This window comes from Gorilla gorilla, chromosome 12 (assembly GCF_029281585.2).
Source record: "Gorilla gorilla gorilla isolate KB3781 chromosome 12, NHGRI_mGorGor1-v2.1_pri, whole genome shotgun sequence".
In the NCBI taxonomy this organism is placed as follows: Eukaryota; Metazoa; Chordata; class Mammalia; order Primates; family Hominidae; genus Gorilla; species Gorilla gorilla.
Window position 1 is genome coordinate 74,906,817 of NC_073236.2, and position 19,808 is coordinate 74,926,624.

Here is a 19,808-nt window from a genome sequence, read left to right on the forward strand (position 1 = left end):
GCCAGGGTGGGCAAAAAGGGGTTTTGACACCAGATGCAGTTTTAGTTCCTGAACCCTCCGGGCCTGGGGTGAGCCGCCAGCAGGCCCCCTCCGCAGCCGCTCCTCCCGCTGGGGACAGAGGCGCCTGGAAACGCACACGCCCCAACCCGGCCGCCCCGAGAGCCGCGCGTGGAGCCAGCACGCCCGCAGGCGCTCCTCCTGAAAACGGGTTCGGTTTCTGGCCGGGCAGGTTCAGAGCCGGTGCCCAAGGAGGGGAAGGACGACGCGGCACAGAACCTGGCGCGCCCCACGGAGGGGGCCTAGCCTGGGCTTCTGGCCTTGCCCGGGCACTGCCGGCACTCCCGGGGAGCAGAGAGGCGGAGGGGGCACTGTCCGTGCGCCGGGGGCAGCCACCGGGCACAGGGCGGGGTGGGGGAGGTGCGGGAGGAGAGGAGAGCCAGAGTCAGGTCTGATGGGGGTCGGGGGGACGTGGGAACCAACAAGCCTGACGCCTGCAAATAGAAGTCATCAGGAAAGAGACCTCAAGGCCCATTTGACTGCTGGGAGGTCTCCGGGGTGGGGTCCTGAGGGGAGGAGTGTCTGATTGGCGGCTAGGTTCTGTTTTTCAGACCAGATTAAAAAAAAAAAAAATTCCCCTGTCGCCTGGGGAGATGTCTCAGTCACATTTCTCCAGCAGGAAGCTGCTTCATGTTGGAGCCTCCTGGGATTGGCAGAGTTAAAAATCCTTTAACCCAGGATGCCTTGGGCCTTTTGTTCAGCCCTGACAATAGAATTGGGTGGAGGGGGCTGGGAAGGCAAGTAGCTGGGTTAGAGATGCATCCGTGGGATGGGGGTATGGGGAAGCTTGTGTTCAGCTACTGGGTACATGAAAGCAACTGTGTGTGTGTGTGTGTGTGTGTGTGTGTGTGTGTGTGTGTGTGTGTGTGTCGGGGGAGGGTATAAGGGAGCCCAGGGACACTGGGGCACCAGCTCGTTAACACGTGTGTATGAATGCCGGCTGTGCGCTTGGCAAATCCTTAATTACACAGGGAGACCTTCCTGAACCGGGAACTCAGTATCGGTCCCTAAAAGGTTGGGTAATGGCTTTTTCTTGCATCTGGAATCCAAGGGGACCAATCTCTCTGGCTCCCCTGGGCTCTCAGATTCTTCTAGATGTCTTTGTCTTCTAAAATTCTGGGATCCCACAGGAAGACACATAGTTAAGGACACTCAGAAATGCATACCTTTCAACCCTACTAATCATCCTAAAACCTGTGCTTTCAACATATCATGTCCTTGATCTGTAACCCTCAGGGGCACCCACGATCTCCAATGACTGGGAGTGATGGCATTTAAGTCTTTCCACCATGCAGAAGTTTCTTCCCTCATTCCCCATGAATTCTCTCCTGTAGCCAGCCTGGCCCCTCATAACCCCTTGGATATACTGTATCTTGAATTCTCCAGCCTTTCTGCAGTTGCCTTCCTGGGACATTCATTCCCATGTTCACAATCTAGCCAATTGTATCCCTTCTCTATTCAGTTCTAGCATCAGTCAGTCAATCAACAAGCATTTATTGAAAGTCCACTATGTACAAGACATGTTCTAGGCCCTGGTAATACATCAGAGACTGAGACAAATACCTGTTCTTAAGGATTTTATATTTTAATGGGAGAAACAGAGTAGACTCATGGCTCACGCCTATAATCCCAGGACTTTGGGAGGCCAAGGCAAGAGGATCACTTGAGGCCAGGAGCTCAAAACCAGCCTGGGCAGCAAGTGTCTTCTTTTGCCTCTGCAAAAGAAAATTAAAAATAACAAAAAAAGGAAGCTAAACTAGAGTATTGTGGTAGAGGGGTGTGTGTGTGTGCATGTGGGTGCATCCGTGTGTGTGGTAGGTTGATGGGTGCTGTTTTATTTAGCCAGGGAAGGTCTCTTTGAGGAGGTGGCATTCGAGACCTTCTGGGTGGGAAGGAGGCAGCCATGTGGTGATCTGGGGAAGAGTGCTGCAAGCAGAAAGGCAAGTAAAAACAAAAGCCCTGAAGCAGAAATGTGCTCCTTATGCTTAAGACACACCGTGAACGCCAACATGGTTGGAGCAATGTGAGCAAGAAGAATAGAGGGGCCTTGGGAACATAGGTAGCTGAGTCCTCATGGATCAAGGTAAGAAGTGTGGGTTTTATTTTGTTGCAGTGGGAAGCCTTTGGAGGGTTAGAAGGTGAGGAGTGAAGAAAACAGTTAAGATACTATTGCAAAAGTCCTGGCAGGAGGAGATTTTAAAAACCACAGTTGTGGCTATGGAGATGGTGAGATGTGATACTGGTTTCTGGGTCAGTTTTGGAGGTGGGAATAGATAAGGCTTACTGATGATCTGACCCAGGACTAACTGGGTAGTCCTATGCTGGGGGTAGGAGGTGGATCCATAATTGTGTTTGGGCCATGCCAAGACCTATCAGACATCAGGTAAATATGTGTAGACAGCTTTGAGTCTGGAGTTCAGATTTAAATTTGAGAACCAGCATGTAGGTAGTCTTCAAAGCAGTAGGCCAGAATAATTCCACTTAGGGAGAGAGTCAAGAAAGAAGGTAGCAGATGGCTGAGACTGATGCCACTCCAACCTTTAGAGATCTGGTAGGGGAAAACCCAGCAGAGCAGACTGAGGAAGACAGCCCATGAAACTGGAGGAAAACCAGAAGATGGTGATTACAAGGAACTCAGTAAAGGAAGTATTTTGAGAAAGAGGATGTATCAGTCTGCTATTGCTAGGTAACAAACAACCACAAAAATCTCAATGGCATAACAGTAAATATTTATTTGACTCACAAAGCTGTGAGTCAGCTGGAGGTTGGCTAGATGAGGCTGACGTTGGCTGGGCAGCTGTAAGCCACCGTTGGGCTGAGCCTGCTCTGCATACGTGTCCCTCACTCTTTTTGTACCTGCAGGCCAGCTAGGGCACATTTTTTCTCCCATGGTGATAATAGGCACAAAAAAGCAGGTGGAAACATAAAATGCCTCTAAAGACCTAGATTTGGAACTGGCACCATGTCACCTCCTCCTACATTCCATTGGCCAAAAGGGGTCATGCACCCATGCCCAAAGTCAAGGGGCAAGAAAGTACAGTATAGTCTACATCTATACTGCAGAGTCGGATTGAAGGGGATAGGGATAGAGTGAGGCAGGACAAGAAATAGGACCCATAATTCAGTCTTCCACAGAGAGAGTGGTCAAACGCATTCAGTGCCACTGACAGGCCAGATGAATAGAGGACGGTGAACTGGCCACCAATGCGACCTTAACATGTCAGTCATTGGCATCCTTGATAAGAGCTATTAAAACAGACAACTAGGGCTAAAAGCCCAGTTGGAGTGGGTGGAAGTGAGAATGAGAAGTGTGGAGGTGGAGATGTCAGTGTGTAGACAACTCTTTCAGGAACAGTCACTCTAAAGAGGGGCAGAAAAATGGTATAATAGCAAGAAGGGGATATGAGGCTAAGGCTTTAGAGCTTTTTAAGTCCCATTTAACTTCCATGGAAAGGCTCTGGTAGGAAGGAAGAAACTGATGAACACAACAGAAAGGGGATAATTGTGCTGGCAAAAGCGGATGGGGCCCAGGGCACTAATGGAGGGCTCGGCCATGGGTGGTGGGTGGAGAGAATGCAGAGCTATAGGCATTCTGGTGGCTTTGGAGGGAGGTAGGAAGATGCAGCAACAGATCGTACCTACTTTCTCTATGAAGCATAGTCTGAGGTTACAGTGAGAATGAAAGAGGAAGGGGAGTTGAGAATATGCAGAGAGAGGAGAAAGTGTGAAATTATTGCACTGCGGAGAGGGAAAAGGAATTTTCTAAGTAACCGTAGTAGGATTGTCCAACAGTTCAAATGCCTGTTTGAAATTTATGGCCAGAAATTTGAATTGAGTCCATCCAGAGTAGCTGGCCGATTTTCTTTAGTGGTGTTCAATTGCTCAGGTGCAGGTGTGAAGTAAACAGTTTGATTTAACCACAGCTGGGTTTTCGCCTAGTGAATACAATGGAGAGAGACCAGAGCAAGGAAGGTAGGAGTGTTTGCCAGGGAGATTTTGTGTGCTGGAGCATGGAGTTTCAGTTCTCAGCTGGCTGAGAACGAAGGCCTGAGGGGAGAGATGTCATGAGAAAACAGGAGAGTCATGGAATAGAGGTCTGAGATGGGAAAATTGCTGAGTCCAAGAACTAAAGTAAGTGACCTGGAGGACTGATAGGTGAAGGGATCTCTGGATCTGAGAGTTTAGAGATGGTGTAGACATTCATGGTTCCAAGATCTAGCATATGACCAGGAGGCTGAGGCAGGGCAGGAGGAATATTCTGCTAGGGCTAAGGATATTAACAGTCTTAGAGATCGGAGTGTTGGGTGGGTCATCAGCATAGATGCTGAAGTCACCAAAAATGATGATATGAAAGGAGATAGAGCCTGATACTAAAATAATCAAGGGTTGGGGGAAGTGACTAGGAGGGCGACAGATGACATTAACTAGGATGGGTGATCGGTGGCTTTTTTAATTAAATATTTTTAATTTTTAATACTTTTTAGAGTAGTTTCAGATTCACAGCAAAATTGAGTGGAAAATCCAGAGTTCTATATATCCACCCTCCTGGGAGCAGTGTCCCCCACTGTCAACATTCCCCACCAGCATTTGTTACAATTGATGAACCTAAGTGACACATTATCACCCCGAGTCCACAGTTTACATTGATGTGAATGCTTTATTCTTACTTTACATTACTTTTGCTGTTGTACATTCTGTAGGTTTGAACAAATGTATTATGACATTTATCCACCATTATAGTATCACATCTAGTAGTTTCGCTGTGCTAAGAGGCCGGGCTTTTGAAAGAGGAAGGAGAAACCGTTTAGAAACTTCAGTGATCAATGCGGAGTACATCTTCAGGCCCTGAGCTGCATAGCTGGAGGGAGAAAAGAGCCTCTACTGGAGAGGGCTATAGGGCAGCAGCGTCCTGGGGGCAGGTGGGCTTCTGGAAGAAGAAAGTGAGGGTCCTAGTTTTGGAGGAGCTTGAGAGTAGAGGCCTGGGGTAAGACTGGGGAGCGCAGGCAGGGTGGAGGCAGGGTTGGCTGCCGGGTGCTCAGCAGTGTGGGGTCGGGCATGTGTGCTGTGGTGAGTGGGGGCGGCTGGGGCAGGTGGCAGGCCCTGGAGGGAGGTGGCAGGTCGGATACCCTCACCTCGCCCTGTTGTGGAAGCTTTCCGGAAGACTTTGGGGAAAAACAGACTTCCCTTTCCAGGAACCCCTCTAAATTCGGTTGGTCGTGGTTCTCGGGGTTTATTATCTCCTTCCCGGTATCTCCAGCGTTCTTCTTCTCTGTGGATTTCTTATTTCCTCAATTAGACGAACGTTTGGGCAGGAACCCCAGCTCTACCATTTTACACCCGCTCAAGTGCAATACAGCACTTGACACATCATGCTTGTTGATTGCGTTGGATACAACTGCGGTCTGGTTTCCCTTCGCGGCCAGGAATCCAAGAATGCACCCTCACCCCGCGGCTGCCTCCCGGGGCCAGCTGCCGTGCTGGTCCCCGGTAACCCGACGCCGGGCCGCTCCCCCTCCCGCCCCGGGGCTGCGGCCGCCAATGGACGCAGCCCGAGCCTCCGTCTGGGCCGTGGGCCCCTCTTGGCGCCGCCCCCGCTGGGCTGGAGCGGGGGCGCCCGAGGCAAAGGGCCTGCAGGCGCGCGAGCACAAACCGGCTCCAGTTCCCAGCCCCTGCTCGCCGCCCTCTTCGTGTCCCGGCCCCGGCCCCGCCGGGACACCTCTGCCCCCTGCCTCGAGCCCAGGAGGCCAGGCTGCCGCCCCAGGGCGCCCGGGCAGTCGCAGACGGCGGCCTCCAGAGGGCCACGCCGGGGCCTCTCCCAGCCCGGGAGCCAAGACACTTGGCTCTGGCCTCTCTCCACCGTTTGATCTGCCCAGAGACCTTGGGCGGTCCGAGAGCCTCCGAGCCTCAGTCTCCTCATCTGTAGCTGGGGCTGGGCCCTGCGCACCTCTGAGTGGAGTGATGCAAGGGTGAAGGGTGTGAAAGTCTCCCTGTGTTGCCCAGGGGTCAAGGTCAAACCCAAGACACAGTGCCGCCAGCAGCTGCCCCGCCCGCAGCAGCTGCAGAACCGCAGCTCCTCCTGCCACCATCCAGGGAACTCCCTAGCTCCAGAGGAGGAGCCTATCAAGGGCACTTGGCTTTCCTCCACGTCCCTGGCACGGCACGAGGCGTTTCCTGCAGCTCCTAACTTCCAGTGTAGAAATCAGCTCCGGGTTTCAGCAACCCTGGGAGAGGAGGCTGGAAATAGACGCTGGGCCAGCAGGAAGGTGCACAGGCGGGACACCTTTCAGCTGCCTGTTTCATCTCCCGTACATGATACTCGCTAGAGTGTAATAAGTGTACCAGAGGAAACACTCACTGACAAAGCCTATTTTCTCCCCAGATGGTTACAAATGCACATTCTTGAGTGACCTTCTACAGCCTACAAATACTGATGTATTTATACTGTACCTTGGGTCATGGTACCCAAAAGAAAAGCAAAGGAGAGCTCAGAAAATACATTCTAGTCTCAAAGAGGAAGGAAGACAAAAGAGGATGTCTTTGTCAGTCTGCATTATGTTAACATTCATAGCCTCCCGTCACCCCCCATGATGGCAGGGCACAGGTCACCTATGGTGATGGGGACATATGAAGTTCCCTGAGTTCTTCACTTCTGTGTCATGTCCTGAACAGAATCCCAAGTTGGCTCCTGGAACCCGCAGCCTTGGCTCACACCAACAATGTCACAGAGGTAAACTGCTCTCGCTTCCCTGAGCTTGGACTTCAGGGCCTGGCAGCACCCCCAGGTCCTCACCCTGGATGAATCCAACAGCAGGAAGTGACTGGGGAGTCCCTGAGCAGACAGAGGGAGAGGCGCCCACCGGCCCAGGCCTGATGTTCTTATGAATTCTTTTGGTTCCAGACCTTTTTGGCCTTGCCAAGCCCTACAGGAAAGATCAGAGCAGCTGGAAATTTCTAGCAGGAAAGTGCCAGGTTCTGAACAGGTCCTAGTCTGACTTAGAAACAGTTAGGGGCTGGGGCTGCTGGCGGTTGGCATTCTTGTCTGCTTGGTCTCACAGACAGGCAGGAATTGCTTGCTCTCAGAAGGGAGTGCCGCCCCTGACGCTGGGCTGGAGCCGAAGTAAACCCAGGACACGGGGCTGGGGACGAAAATTAGAAGCCTCACTTCTACTCCAACACCAAGACAGCGACACAAAGGGCCTCCTCTGCTGGCCAAGCAGGAGGGGACGGGCTGCCCTGGGGAGGGCTGAGACTGTCACCCAGTGTAGGGCCAGGCAGCTGCAAATGAAACACAGGCCCAGAAGGCTCAGACAGGCATTCAATCTTTCCCAGAGCCAAGAAATCCTGGCTAGAAACTTGACTACAGAGCAAGGAAAGGCACCGGGAAATACTTGAAACCAGGCAAGACCCCTGGTAATGCTGGACTTCTGACAAGCAAGGAGTCGGGCCAAGTGCTTCTTCTCGCCTGGCTCAAACACAAAAGCTGAGCTGGCCAGAGAGGTCCCAGGGGAGATGGGAGAGCAGCTTGGGAGGAACCCAGCAGGAAGAGGAAAGCAGGCAGCAGAGTGATTTTTACCCTGCTCAGACCCCAGAGTTTTCGCACCGCAGGTCTGCAGAGCAGGGGCCCCCACTGTCTTCACACCCACAGCCAAGGCCCCTCCGGCCATTGGAGGCTCACACAAGGGGGTTATGGAAATGCCAGTGTGGCAGCGTGGGGTCACCAACACCTCAGTGGCCAGGCTGCATGGTGCCTGGGCCAGCTTCCCTGTGAGGAAGGGGAGTTTGCAGGGAAACTGTTTGCAGAAAAGCTGTTCCTACTGTGGAGGGACTGACCTTGGCCCCTGGAGCAAACGCAGTCCTTAACCACGTGCTCAGGCTACTTAATTTTAAATGAATTTGCACAGTTGCATGTTACGAGTGAATTCATAAACCTACAAAGGAATAGTCTTCTATTCATGCTGGTATGTGTGGAAGGGGGTTACTTTTTTAAAGTTCTAAAATTAAAGAAAAAAAGATAAATCATCCTGTGTTGAGGATTGGATTTTGCAACTGAATTCTCTTTATCCTTTGCTAGATCTTGAGAAAAGAAAGAAGAAAAAGAAATATGCTGAAGTATGATGACTTAAAAAAAAACTCTGAATATAAAAGTAGAACATGCTCTATAAAAAGAAATTCAGACAAAAAAAATAAAGAAGGGAACAAAAATCACCTGTCACCACACCACCAGTGATAGCCCTGATTTTTGTATATTTTTCCCATACTATTTTCTGTGCATACAGACATATGTTTTAATGTGAGCTAAAATTGTTAACATGGTCATGCTCTTAGCGTTCTTCCTGCCCCTGTCTACTGAAGAAAATCTTGAATTTGTCTATTTGGTTTCCTTCACTTCTCTCTTCTAGGGAGAGGAACAATTATTACTTGCTGAGAGGAGCTAAGCTGATCTGCACGATGAAGGAATGGAATGGGCTAAGGAAGACGTCCAGACAGGGAAAAGCCTTATGGAAGGGAATTCAACAGAGTTTTCAGAGATTAGCACATTTGAGGCTCTCTAGATAATCAGGTGTGCAGGAAGGGGCTTCTGAGATGAGCTAACACGACTATGACCCAGAGTCTTTTAATGTTCTTCCAAATATGTGATCAAATAATGGAATTTATTCTGTATTAATTTTGAGCACTAAACTGTGCATTAAGTCTATAGAGAGATTGAACCCTATGGTCTCCCCTCTGATTTACAAGAATTATGTTTTTAAAAGATGGGGTCATACTATATTTACTTTTACTTATAAAACATTTTAAAATTTTAATTTTAAATTAATTAATTTATTTTTGACACAGAGTCTCGCTCTGTTGCCCAGGCTGGAGTACAGTGGCTCGATCTGAGCTCACTGCAACCTCCGCCTCCTGGGTTCAAGTGATTCTCCTGCCTCAGCCTCTCAAGTAGCTGGGACTACAGGCCCATGCCACCATGCCCAGCTAATTTTTCTATTTTTAGTAGAGACAGGGTTTCACCATGTTGGTCAAGCTGGTCTCGAACTCCTGACCTCGTGTGATCCACCCACTTTGGCCTCCCAAAGTGCTGGGATTACAGGCGTGAGCCACTCCCCGGCCTTTCAAAAAAATTTTTAATTCACCACTATACTAATGAGGATATATTTGGTACTTACATGATCTTTTTTAAAAAAAAAAAAAACAATTAAATCTCATGGTCAATAAATGCAGAAATGAATTATCCTTTGAAACAGCTGCATGGTTGGCCTTCATTTGTCTTCATCATAATTTATTTAACCCCCACTTACCAATTTTTGTCATTGTTGTTTGTTTTAAATAGAGTCTCACTCTGTTTCCTAGGCTAGGGTGCAGTGGTGTAGCCTCAAACTCCTGGACTCAAACAGTCCTCCCACCTCAGCCTCCTAAATAGCTGTGACTACAGGTGCACACCACCATATCTTGCTTTTTTTTTTCTTTTTTTTTTTTGAGATGGAGTCTCACTGTGTCACCCAGGCTGGAGTGCAATGGCGTGATCTCAGCTTACTGCAACCTCCATCTTTCAGGTTCAAGCCTCCTGCCTCAGCCTCCAGAATAGCTGGGATTACAGGTGCATGCCACCATGTCCAGCTAATTTTTGTATTTTTAGTAGAGAGTGTTTCACCATGTTGGCCAGGCTGGTCTCGAACTCCTGATCTCAGGTGATCCATCTGCCTCGGCCTTGCAAAGTGCTGGGATTACAGGCATGAGCCACCATGGCCGGCCACATCTGGCTTTTTAAAAAATTTTGTAGAGATGGTGTTTCACTATGTTGTCCAGTCTGACCTCAAACTCCTAGCTCAAACAATCCTCCCATTTCAGCCTTCCAAAGTTTTGGGATTATAGGTGTGAGCCACTGCACCTGGCCAACCCCTCCCCTGTTGATGCCCACTTATGTTGTTTCCAAGTTGATAAACGGTTACCTAAGGTCATCCTTATGTGCGTACATCTTTGCATCTTGCTGAATTTTTCTTTAGAACATATTCCTAAAAGCATCCATGCAGAGTTAAAGGATAATAAGAACATCAGAATTCAGTGCGGTGCCAAGTTGCTCTCTGGAAAGCAAAATTAACACAATGACCTCCAGGGTTGGGTTTCTGCTCCTGAGTGTAGTTGTGCTGCCCAGGGAGGTCCAAGTAGGCAGAGATGCTTAGGGATAGAGTGGAGTCTTTGCACATGGTAGGGAAAGAAGGGAGGCTCTTCCTGGATGGAGGGCAAGAAAGGCCAGCGAAGGCCCTATGGAGGATTCATTTTGCTACCCAGCATTCTTTCCTCTGCCTGGCAATCACCTTTCCTTATTCCAGAGACCATTCAGTCCATAAGGTTTGGGTGGTGTTGACCTCACACTTTGCCTCTTACCTCCAGCGTGGGCTAACCGTGGGGGTGACCACATAGCTTGAGCCAGATCAGTCAGAAGACTCCATACCCTGGAGTCCTTGGTGATTGGACCAAGGATGTGTCTATATCTGCATGTTCACATGACCCATTCCAGGAAGCAGCTTCCTCTCTTCTTTACTCAGCCTCATGTGACACCAGAACTGGCAGTGTCCCTCTCCTCCCACACACAAGGGCTGCTGGGATGGAGACAAAACCCTCACAACGTTGCTAAACCTCAGGATACAGCCGTGTCTGAGGTCAGCAGGATTCATACTGGACTTTGCAGTTACATGAGAGCCCGTATACTTCTTTCTCTCTGCCAAATTTTCATTCGATTTTATTTCTTATGTATTGAAAAAGAAAAAAGAGCCAGGCATTGGGGTGCATGTCAGCAGTTTCTGTGACTGGGGGTGGGAAGTGGAGTTTTGGGGAGAGAGTGGCTGAGGTGGGAGAATTACTTGAGCCCAGCCTGGGCAATATAGTGAGACCTTGTCTCAAAAAAAAAAAAAAAAAGCAAAAAAAAAAAGCATTGGATTTTTTTCTTTCTTTTTTCTTTTTTCTTTCTTTTTTTTTTTTTTTTTGAGATGGAGTATCACTCTGTCACCAAGGCTGGAGTGCAGTGGCGCAATCTTGGCTCACTGCAACCTCCACCTCCTGGGTTCAAGTAATTCTCCTGCCTCAGCCTCCCGAATATCTGGGATTACAGGCACCTGCCACCACACCCAGCTAATTTTTTTATTTTAGTAGAGACGGGGTTTCACCTTGTTGGTCAAGCTAGTCTTGAACTCCTGACCTCAAGTGATCTGCCCTCCTGGGCCTCCCAAAATGCTAGGATTACAGGCGTGAGCCACCGCACCCAGTTGGATTTTTTTCTTTTTATTCACATAACACAAAATTAATCATTAACCATTTTAAAGTGTGCAGTTCAGTGGCACTTACATTCACAAGTCTGTGCAACCAGCACCTCTATCCAGTTGAAGATCTTTTCATCATCACAAAAGGAAATACCATACTCATTAAGCAATCACTTTCTCTTTCCCTCTCCCATCAACTCCTGGCAACCACTAGTTGGCTTTCTGTCTCTATGGCTGTACTTCTGGAAGATGGCTTTACCAAGTCTGAAAGTTTCATATAGATGGAATCATACAATATGTGACATTTTGTGTCTGGATTCTTTCACTTAGCATGTTTTCAGGCTTCGTTAACGTTGTAGAATGTTTAAGTACACCATTATTTCTTGGGGCTGAATACTATTCCACTGCATAGATACACCACCTTTTGTTTACCTATTCATTAGCTGATGAGCATTTGGGTTGTTTCTACTTTTGGCTATTACGAATAATGCCACTATCAACATTCATGTACAAGAATTTGAATACCTGTTTTCAATTTTTTTGGGTATAGACCTGGATGTGGAATTCCTGGATCATTTGGTAACTCTGTGTCCATACCTTCCTTTTCTAGTGTGAGCTAGAGCGCAGCGTGGTTCTGTTCTGGGCAAACAAAGGAGTCCTGACTTACTCAGGCCTCCAAAGAGGAACGAGCCAGGCATGGTGGCTCTCATCTGTAATCCTAACACTTTGGGAGGCCGAGGCAGGAGCATTGCCCAAGCCTAGGAATTCAACACCAGCCAGGGCAACATAGTGAGACCCTGTCTCTACCAAAAATAAAAAATAGCTAGGCATGGTGGTGTGCACTTGTAGTCCTGACTACTCAGGTGGCTGAGGCAGGAGGATTGCTTGAGCCTGGGAGGTCGAGGCTGCAGTAAGCCATGATCACATCATTGCATTCCAGCCCAGGTGACAGAGCAAGAGAAACAAAACAAAACAAAACAAAACAAAACAAAACAAAGAGGAAGCAGCATGGCCAAAGTGGGGAGCAGTGAAGAAAGTGCTCTGCCCAGAGAGAATGTGAAGCCTCAAGATACGGGAAGCAGAGCAGGGAGGAAGCACTTTCTCTAGTAGGAGTGAGTGGCATATGAGAAGGTGGTGTTTTCTGAACAAGTAGCAGGGCCGTATTGTCCAGAAGACCCAGGGAGAAGAGGCATCTTAGAGCAGTTATTTGGCAACCCAGTCTGTGGGAGGAAATGCCCCTCTCCTTCCTCTTTTTCTTCCTCCTCCCTTCTTGCCTATGCAGAGATGAACCTCTGGGGAGTAGCTGGGTGGAAAAGAGCACATTGTCGTTTTTAAGTGAAAGGTTTTGTTTCATTCTGTGCCTCTCACAGCCCTGCCAGGGATTTCTCCATTCTGGTGAGCTGCAGGTCAGAACTCAGGGCTGTATTTGAGGGCAGTCAGCCATCTTCAGCTATGTCTGCTCTGCCTGGGGGAGGCTCCCCCTTTTCTAAGCTGGGTCAGGGCCTTCCAGGTGCAGTGAAGGCCCTGACCCAGCTTAGAAAAGAAATGGTTGGGGTTTCTGCTCCTATTTCTTCATCCCCACTGCCTATCACTCTCCACATCCCTGATGTTATTAGTTCATTTTGGGGAGATCAAACCAGGACAACTGAAATCCATGTTTTTGCTCACTCTAACTGAGCACAGTTCTCTTCAAGGTCAGGGTTACATCCTCTCTGTGGAACGCACTATGGTGGAGACTGGTTCTATTCAATTCTCTTCATGTTGAGTGCCTTTTGTGTGTGTCATGCTGGGCCAGGTCCTGAGCAATGGGGGAAGAAGAGATGGGCAAGGACATAGGGTTGCAGGCACTAGAAACCGACGCACTTGACCCTGGGGAGCATGGACATGTGTCTCAGTGGAGATAGGTACCCAGAGGAAGCAGGTGGGGACATTCAGGAGAACAGACAACATTACAAAGGTAGGGGGAATTTTAGATCCCTCTAGTGCATACCTATGAGTGTAATATAAATTTTAAATTTTTAAAGTAATACCTTCACATAGTCTAGAAGCTGAGGCCTCCTGCCAATAGCCAGCACCAACTTGCCAGTCATGTGAGGAGCTTCTTGGAAGCAAATTTTGCAGCCCCAGTCAAACTTTCAGATGTCTGCAACCTCATAAGAGACCCTGAACCAGAACTGTCAAACTAAGTTACTCCTGAATTTCTGACCCACAGAAACTGCATGAGGTAGTAAGTGTTTTATTATTAAGTAGCTTCATTTTGGGGTGATTTATTGCACAGCAATAAAGAACTAATCCATAATGCTTGCTGTTATTATTTTCTTGGGTCAGCATCCCCAAGCAAAGAAGCTAAGGAAGGAGATGTCCTGTGCTATGCTGCAAACAGTGGGGATTGTGTGTGTTGGCAGTGGGGGGTGGGAGGGAGGGGAGGGGCATGGGTACTGGGATTTTTTAGAGAGAGAGTCTCACTATGTTACCCAGGACTCAAACTCATGGGCTCCAGTGATCCTCCCACTTCAGCTTCCCAAGTAGCTGGGATTACAGGTGTGCACTGCTAAGCCTGGCTGTGAACACACACCTAGTGTTAATAGCTAGGACCACCTTGCTCCTGGGTTGCGTATAACATGATGGACTAAGGATCATCGGGCCACATTATACAGCTTCCTTCAAAATGAGAAGTTTCACACCAAGTGAAGTGTGCTTCAGAAGCCAGCAGTCTCGGGAGGAGATGCCTGGGCTGGCAAACTTTGCTCACAGATGACCTCAAGTGCTCAGGTAACACACATCAAAATGAGAGTCACGGGGCTATAGATCTAACACAGTTCTCATAGCTGCGAATTGACTGAGCACTTTCTTTTCTTTTTCTTTTCTTTTTTTTTTTTTTTTGAGATGGAGTCTTGCTGTGTTGCCCAGGCTGCAGTGCAGTGGCACTATCTTGGCTCACTGCAACCTCCACCTCCCAGGTTCAAGCAATTCTCCTGTCTCTGCCTCCTGAGTAGCTGGAATTACAGGCACCTGCCACCATGCTAATTTTTGTATTTTTAGTAGAGAAAGGGTTTCACGATGTTGGCCAGTCTGGTCTCAAATTCCTGACCTCAGGTGATCCACCCACCTCAGCCTCCCAAAGTGCTGGGATTACAGGTATGAGCCACCATGCCTGGCCAACTGAGCACTTACATTAGAAAAAGCTGGTCTCAGCCACAGGTTCATTTGGGTCTGGCCTATGTTGCCAGAGGGTGGAAACTTCAGCCCTTCCCATGAAAATGAGGCAAAAACCTCTGCAGTATGTCCCAGCAAAACAAGTTTCCTTCCTTGTGGTGTGGGGCACATGCAGCTGTGTTTCATCAGCTAATGTGAGCTTGTGTCCAAGAAGTCCCCACCCCTCTCTCCTCTGAGTACCTGAGATTCTGGGAAATGAGCTCTATTTTAAGCCTCTGGGTTTTCCTTGTCATTAGGAGCACAGAGCTCCTTGCAAATAGGTAGCCACAGGGGAGCTAAAAAAAGGGAAGATGAAGTGAGACCCACGTAGCCCCAAGTCTTCCACCTGAAGACTCTGGAATCCATCATCACCCTTGGAGACATTAACTGTCTTTGGGTAGGGGATTCTCTCAGTGATGGAATGGTTAACCGATCTGAGCTCCTTCCCTGTAAGAAGTTTGATATAAAACATGTCAAGAGTATTTTAACACTTCTGTATTTTTTCAGCCAGCCGCAGTGGCTCAAGCTTGTAATCCCAGCATATAGGGAGGGCAAGGTGCGCAGATCACTTGAGGTCAGGAGTTCGAGACCAGCCTGGCCAATATGGTGAAACCCTGTGCCTACTAAAAATACCAAAATAGCCAGGCGTGGTGACAGGTGCCTGTAGTCCCAGCTACTCGGGAGGCTGAGGCAGGAGAATCACTTGAACCCAGGAAGCGGAGGTTGCAGTGAGCAGAGATCGCACCATTGCACTCCAGCCTGGGTGACCAGAGCGAAACTCTGTCTCAAAAAAAAAAAAAAAAACACTATATTTTTTGTTGTTTGCGGCTTTCTTTTTTGATTTTGCAGCAGCAAAATGGATATTCAGCACCATCTACCTCTCAACAGCTATAAAGGGAAGTAGTTGAGAAAAGACCACTTTCCAATTTTCCTACATCCCTTGGGAAGGAAGGACATGACACTTGGGTCCAGATTTTTTAAGGCCCGAGTGTTGACTAGTCTTCCCTCCTCTAGCCAAAGCCCATAGGTAGTAAACAAATTCAGTCAACTGGTTTCTTACAAACCTTCCTTAAGTGTTTCATGAAGGATGCTTTTTGGATTAACGGCTAATATTGACTTCAGTTCCCAAAGGAAATTGAACATTTCCATGCACTTCCCAAAGGGTAAATGAAGAAACCCATGTTGAAAAAGTTAAATCTGCATTTCTGAGAAATAACCATAGTTTGTGTGGGAGGTGTCCTTGGCCTTCACTCTCATGCTCCTTGAGGGGACAATGTCAGTGCCATAGCTGAAGGGTAAATGGTGCGTGAATGAGGTGCCCTCAGCAGCAACTTTAGACAAGGCTGGCAGTGAAAGACAAGCAAAAATAAAATCAAAGTAAAATACTGCCAATGCTTCTATTGCTATTTGTATCATGTTACCCTTAATGATTTGTAATTTTACATTTAAAGTTATTATCTTTTGGCAGGCACCTTGACTTTAAGTGTCTGTTACACCAAGGGTTATGGCAAACTGTGTCTGCAGCTCACAGTAAAATCCAGTTTAAGGCTCTCCACACTGGAGTGCAGCTATCCAGGTACGTAGTGCCACCAGCCTAAGGTCACACCTTCTTCCTTGGCGTGAGGTTGCCCTAGGTTGGCACTTATCATGGTCACTGCTTTGGTGACTGTCATTCTGCCCAGGGCTTTAAGCAACCACCTTCCACAGACTCCCCCATTTCATACTACAGAGAAAGCATCTCGTGTCTTACCTTCCCTCCCTTAGTGTGCTAGGACTGCCTGGTGAGTGGCACTAAAGGATCATCCCTTGGTTCCTGATATCTAGGAACCCACATATGCTTAAAAACAGCAAGATAACTCCCCAGATTGAATCTCTGCAGGCTGAAAAGTTGGATGGATTCCAAGTAGAGCACCATCTCCCTAATCCCACACACTTTTAAGGGACTAGAGACTGAGGAATGTTCAGGGATTATCACAGAATATTCTGGTCCTTTTGTTGGAGCCTGAAAGCTCTTTAGAGCAATTGAGTACACAGAAATTCAGCCAGAATGGGAGCACAAGCAGAAGCAGACCAAGCTATTTCTCCCCTGAACACACACTCTGCACACTGACAGGTACAAATATAGCTAAAAGAAATGACGATTACATAAGTTCCTAGCCAGTGTCCAGCACATAGTAAGTCTATCAGTTAGCTCTTCCTGTTTAACAAATCTTCCCTAAACTTAGTGGCTCAAAACAACCATCCTTTAGCTTACGATTCTGCAGTCCAGCATATTTCTGCCAGCTTGCCCATACTCAGAGGCCAGCTGCCTGGTGGGCTGGGGCCTGGCTGGACTAGGACAGCCTCAGCTGGGGCAGCTTCTCTGTGTTTCTCATTCTCCAGCAGTCTAGCTCGGGCTTGTTCACACAAGTTTCCAGAGAGAGAAGTAGGCAAGAGCTTCAGAACCATACAAACAAGGTCCGCTGCATTCTACTGGCCACAGTGAGTCCCTAGGGCAGCCCCAGTCGAAGGAGCAGAGAGGTAGTCTGTTCCTCTTGATGGAAGAGAGGCACGGAGTCATTTAGCTTAGTGGTAAACATATAGACGCAGTGAAGGATTGTGGCCATTTTTATAATCTACCACTGTAGCTACCAATAAGTTCTGTGTTTATAGTTTTTCAGCCATTTCCAAAAGGAATTATATTAATGTGTTAGTTGACAAGCCTACAATGAAAAGATAGATGGGAAAAGAAGACCATCAGACAGGTAAAGAAGATTGTCAAAGACCAATACCTTTGTTAATGCGCTTGCTCCCCCAACAGCCAACCCCTCAAAGGGTCCCTCCCCTGACCCAGCCCTCCTCCTCCCTCCCCTTAATGTGAGATCCTCACTGGGCCTCAGCCCAGGGCTTGCGTCCTGCCCTCAGGGCATGAGCATCTGGTTGAGACTGTCTCCATCTTCCGGCATAGCAGCTTTGGTCCCTTGTGAGCTACTCAACTCCTTGATGGAGTCATTTCAGAGTCTCTGGGAAAAATTGAAGCTCTCCTCCAAGAGTTGGGGGTGGGCTCCCCTGGTCTGGAATGTTCTTTCCCGTCTTATTTGGAAGGTAGAAAGTGGCTAGTAACATGGCCGGCGCCTGTGGGATCATCCTCTTCCTCAAGGTGGCTGGATATGTGGAGACAAGCACGAAGAAGTCCAGGCTCTGTCACGACGTTGCTGACTGGCTTCTGTCACATTTTCAGGTGAGGCAAATCTGTGTAGTGATTTCCTGTCAACAATAGGAATGACATCCCCTCCTCCCTCTGATTGCACTACAAATGCCATCACACACGCAATGCACTCATGAGAACTCCATTGTTCTATTTCTTCAGCAGAGCAGACACTGTTGGCTTCTCATCTTCACTCACACAACCCTCTTTTCCACAGGCATCTTTTAGCTAGAGGTGAGCGTGTGACACCACACGGACTGTGAGAAATAGTCAAGTTCAGCCTAGTGACGCTTCTGGCAAAGCTTGTTTTCCTGATTTTTAAAAAAGGAGTTGGGGGACTGCCATGCCTTTTGTCCTTCCTCCCTCCTCCTGCCTGGAACATGGATGTGAGACCAGGAAGTACAGCAGCCATCTTGTGACCATGAGGACTAAAGACCTGCGCTGAGGATGGTAGAGTAAAATGAAAGAAGCAGCCTGGATGCCTGATGAGCAGCTGTGACAGCCCCAGGGTCATGGAAATCAGTGTCAATCATTGTGGTTCTGGTTTTCTCCTTTTTGTAGCCAAATAAATTCCTTACTGATACAGGCAGGGTCCTTGTTGGCTCCAAAAAAAAGTGGATTCACAGAAATATAACTGAGAGAACCATGAATTTCTAAAGAAGTCCTAGAAATAGATCAGTCAGAGAAGTTGTCCATTTCAGGCAGGGGTTTCTACTTTAAGTTGCTTGGATGGAAAATAAATCAGTGTTAAGGTGAGAATGCCATCACTTGAATTGTATGACTATATCTTATTAAATCTCAGATGCCATCAGTTGTAAGGTATAGCTTTATTTTACATATCACTATGAGAGAAGAAAATGCTCTCAAGACATATCACTGATTGTAAGATGCATCCACCTTGATTTCAGAGATTTTAAAATGTGAAAAAAGGGAGGGACATCTGAGGATCAGTGAAATATGGCACATATTTATTTGCTTCCTTGGTTCCTGCCTGCTGTGCTCATTAGACCAGAGACACTGTCTGCCATGCTCTCTGCCAAGTCCTCCATACCTAGAATTGGGCCTGGCATAGAGTGGGCTCTATAAATATTGGTTAATTAATAAGTTAACTAATAAGTTCTAGTCCTTGCTTTTCCAATAACTTCCCATACTACCCTGGCTGGAGAAAGCATTTCCCTTTCTCTGTACCTCATTTCTCCATAATCTAGTTCAACTGACCCTCACCAGAACTGAAGAAACAAAAAGCCCCAAATACATGCAAAGCGGACCTACACTCTGCATCACCATGGTGACGCCTCCCAGGGTCCCAGAGGGCAGGAAGGCCTCATCTTCCACCATCCCTAGAAATCTCTCTTTCCCCAGAGCCCAACTCCTTCTAAACTCTGTGGTTAACCCTTTCCAGGCAAGCCTTTTCCAACACTCTGTTAGGGTTACTAAATGTGCTCCCTACAAATGGACTAGGGCCAAGGAATTATGCAAGATCCTTCAAGCAAAGAGATGGTATTTTGTAACTTCCCTGAGTTTCTCCAGGAAGATGAAATGCACAACATATTTTAGAATAATATCAACCTATATCTGTCAGAGAGGTCATCTTGTCTGACCAAAGCCCTTGAGCTGGTGAGGGGCGGGGTTCCAGGTGCCCCTTCTGCTGCACTAGCATTGTATTCAGAAGTAATAAAGATGATGGCTTTCATGTAATGAGTGACGAACCCTTTGCATATATTCCTTCATTGAGTCTTCAACAGAAACTTATGGGGTAGGAAGTATCTTTATCCCCATTTTACAAGTGGGGAAACTGAGGCATATAGCTGTTAAGTAGGTGGCAGAGCCTGACCTCGAAGTCAGGTGGGGTAGCACCAGAGTTTATGCTCTTAACCACTATGCTCTGTTGCCTTATAACTGCCTTACACTGGGTACCTAGTTCATCCCAGGCTCTGTGCTTGGCATTGAGGCACAGACAAAACTAAAGCCTAGTTTCTACTCTGGAAGAGTTTATGCTCTAATGGAAAAGACAGACCTGCTGGCAGAGATGGTCATGAAGTGTCACAGGAACACAAAAGAAAGAAAAAAAAAGGCCCATGCCTGTAGGCAATCAAGGAAGGGTTCACAGAGGA

General features: G+C 47.8%; 1 long non-coding RNA gene across 1 annotated transcript; it reads left to right on the forward strand.

Moving 5' to 3' along the window:
• Positions 1–1,824: 1,824 nt before the first annotated feature.
• Positions 1,825–19,390, forward strand: LOC134756710 (uncharacterized). The gene is made up of 5 exons (XR_010129801.1): positions 1,825–2,140; positions 15,976–16,083; positions 17,160–17,251; positions 17,647–17,727; positions 17,912–19,390. It is a non-coding gene; the product is annotated as an uncharacterized lncRNA (long non-coding RNA).
• Positions 19,391–19,808: the final 418 nt, after the last annotated feature.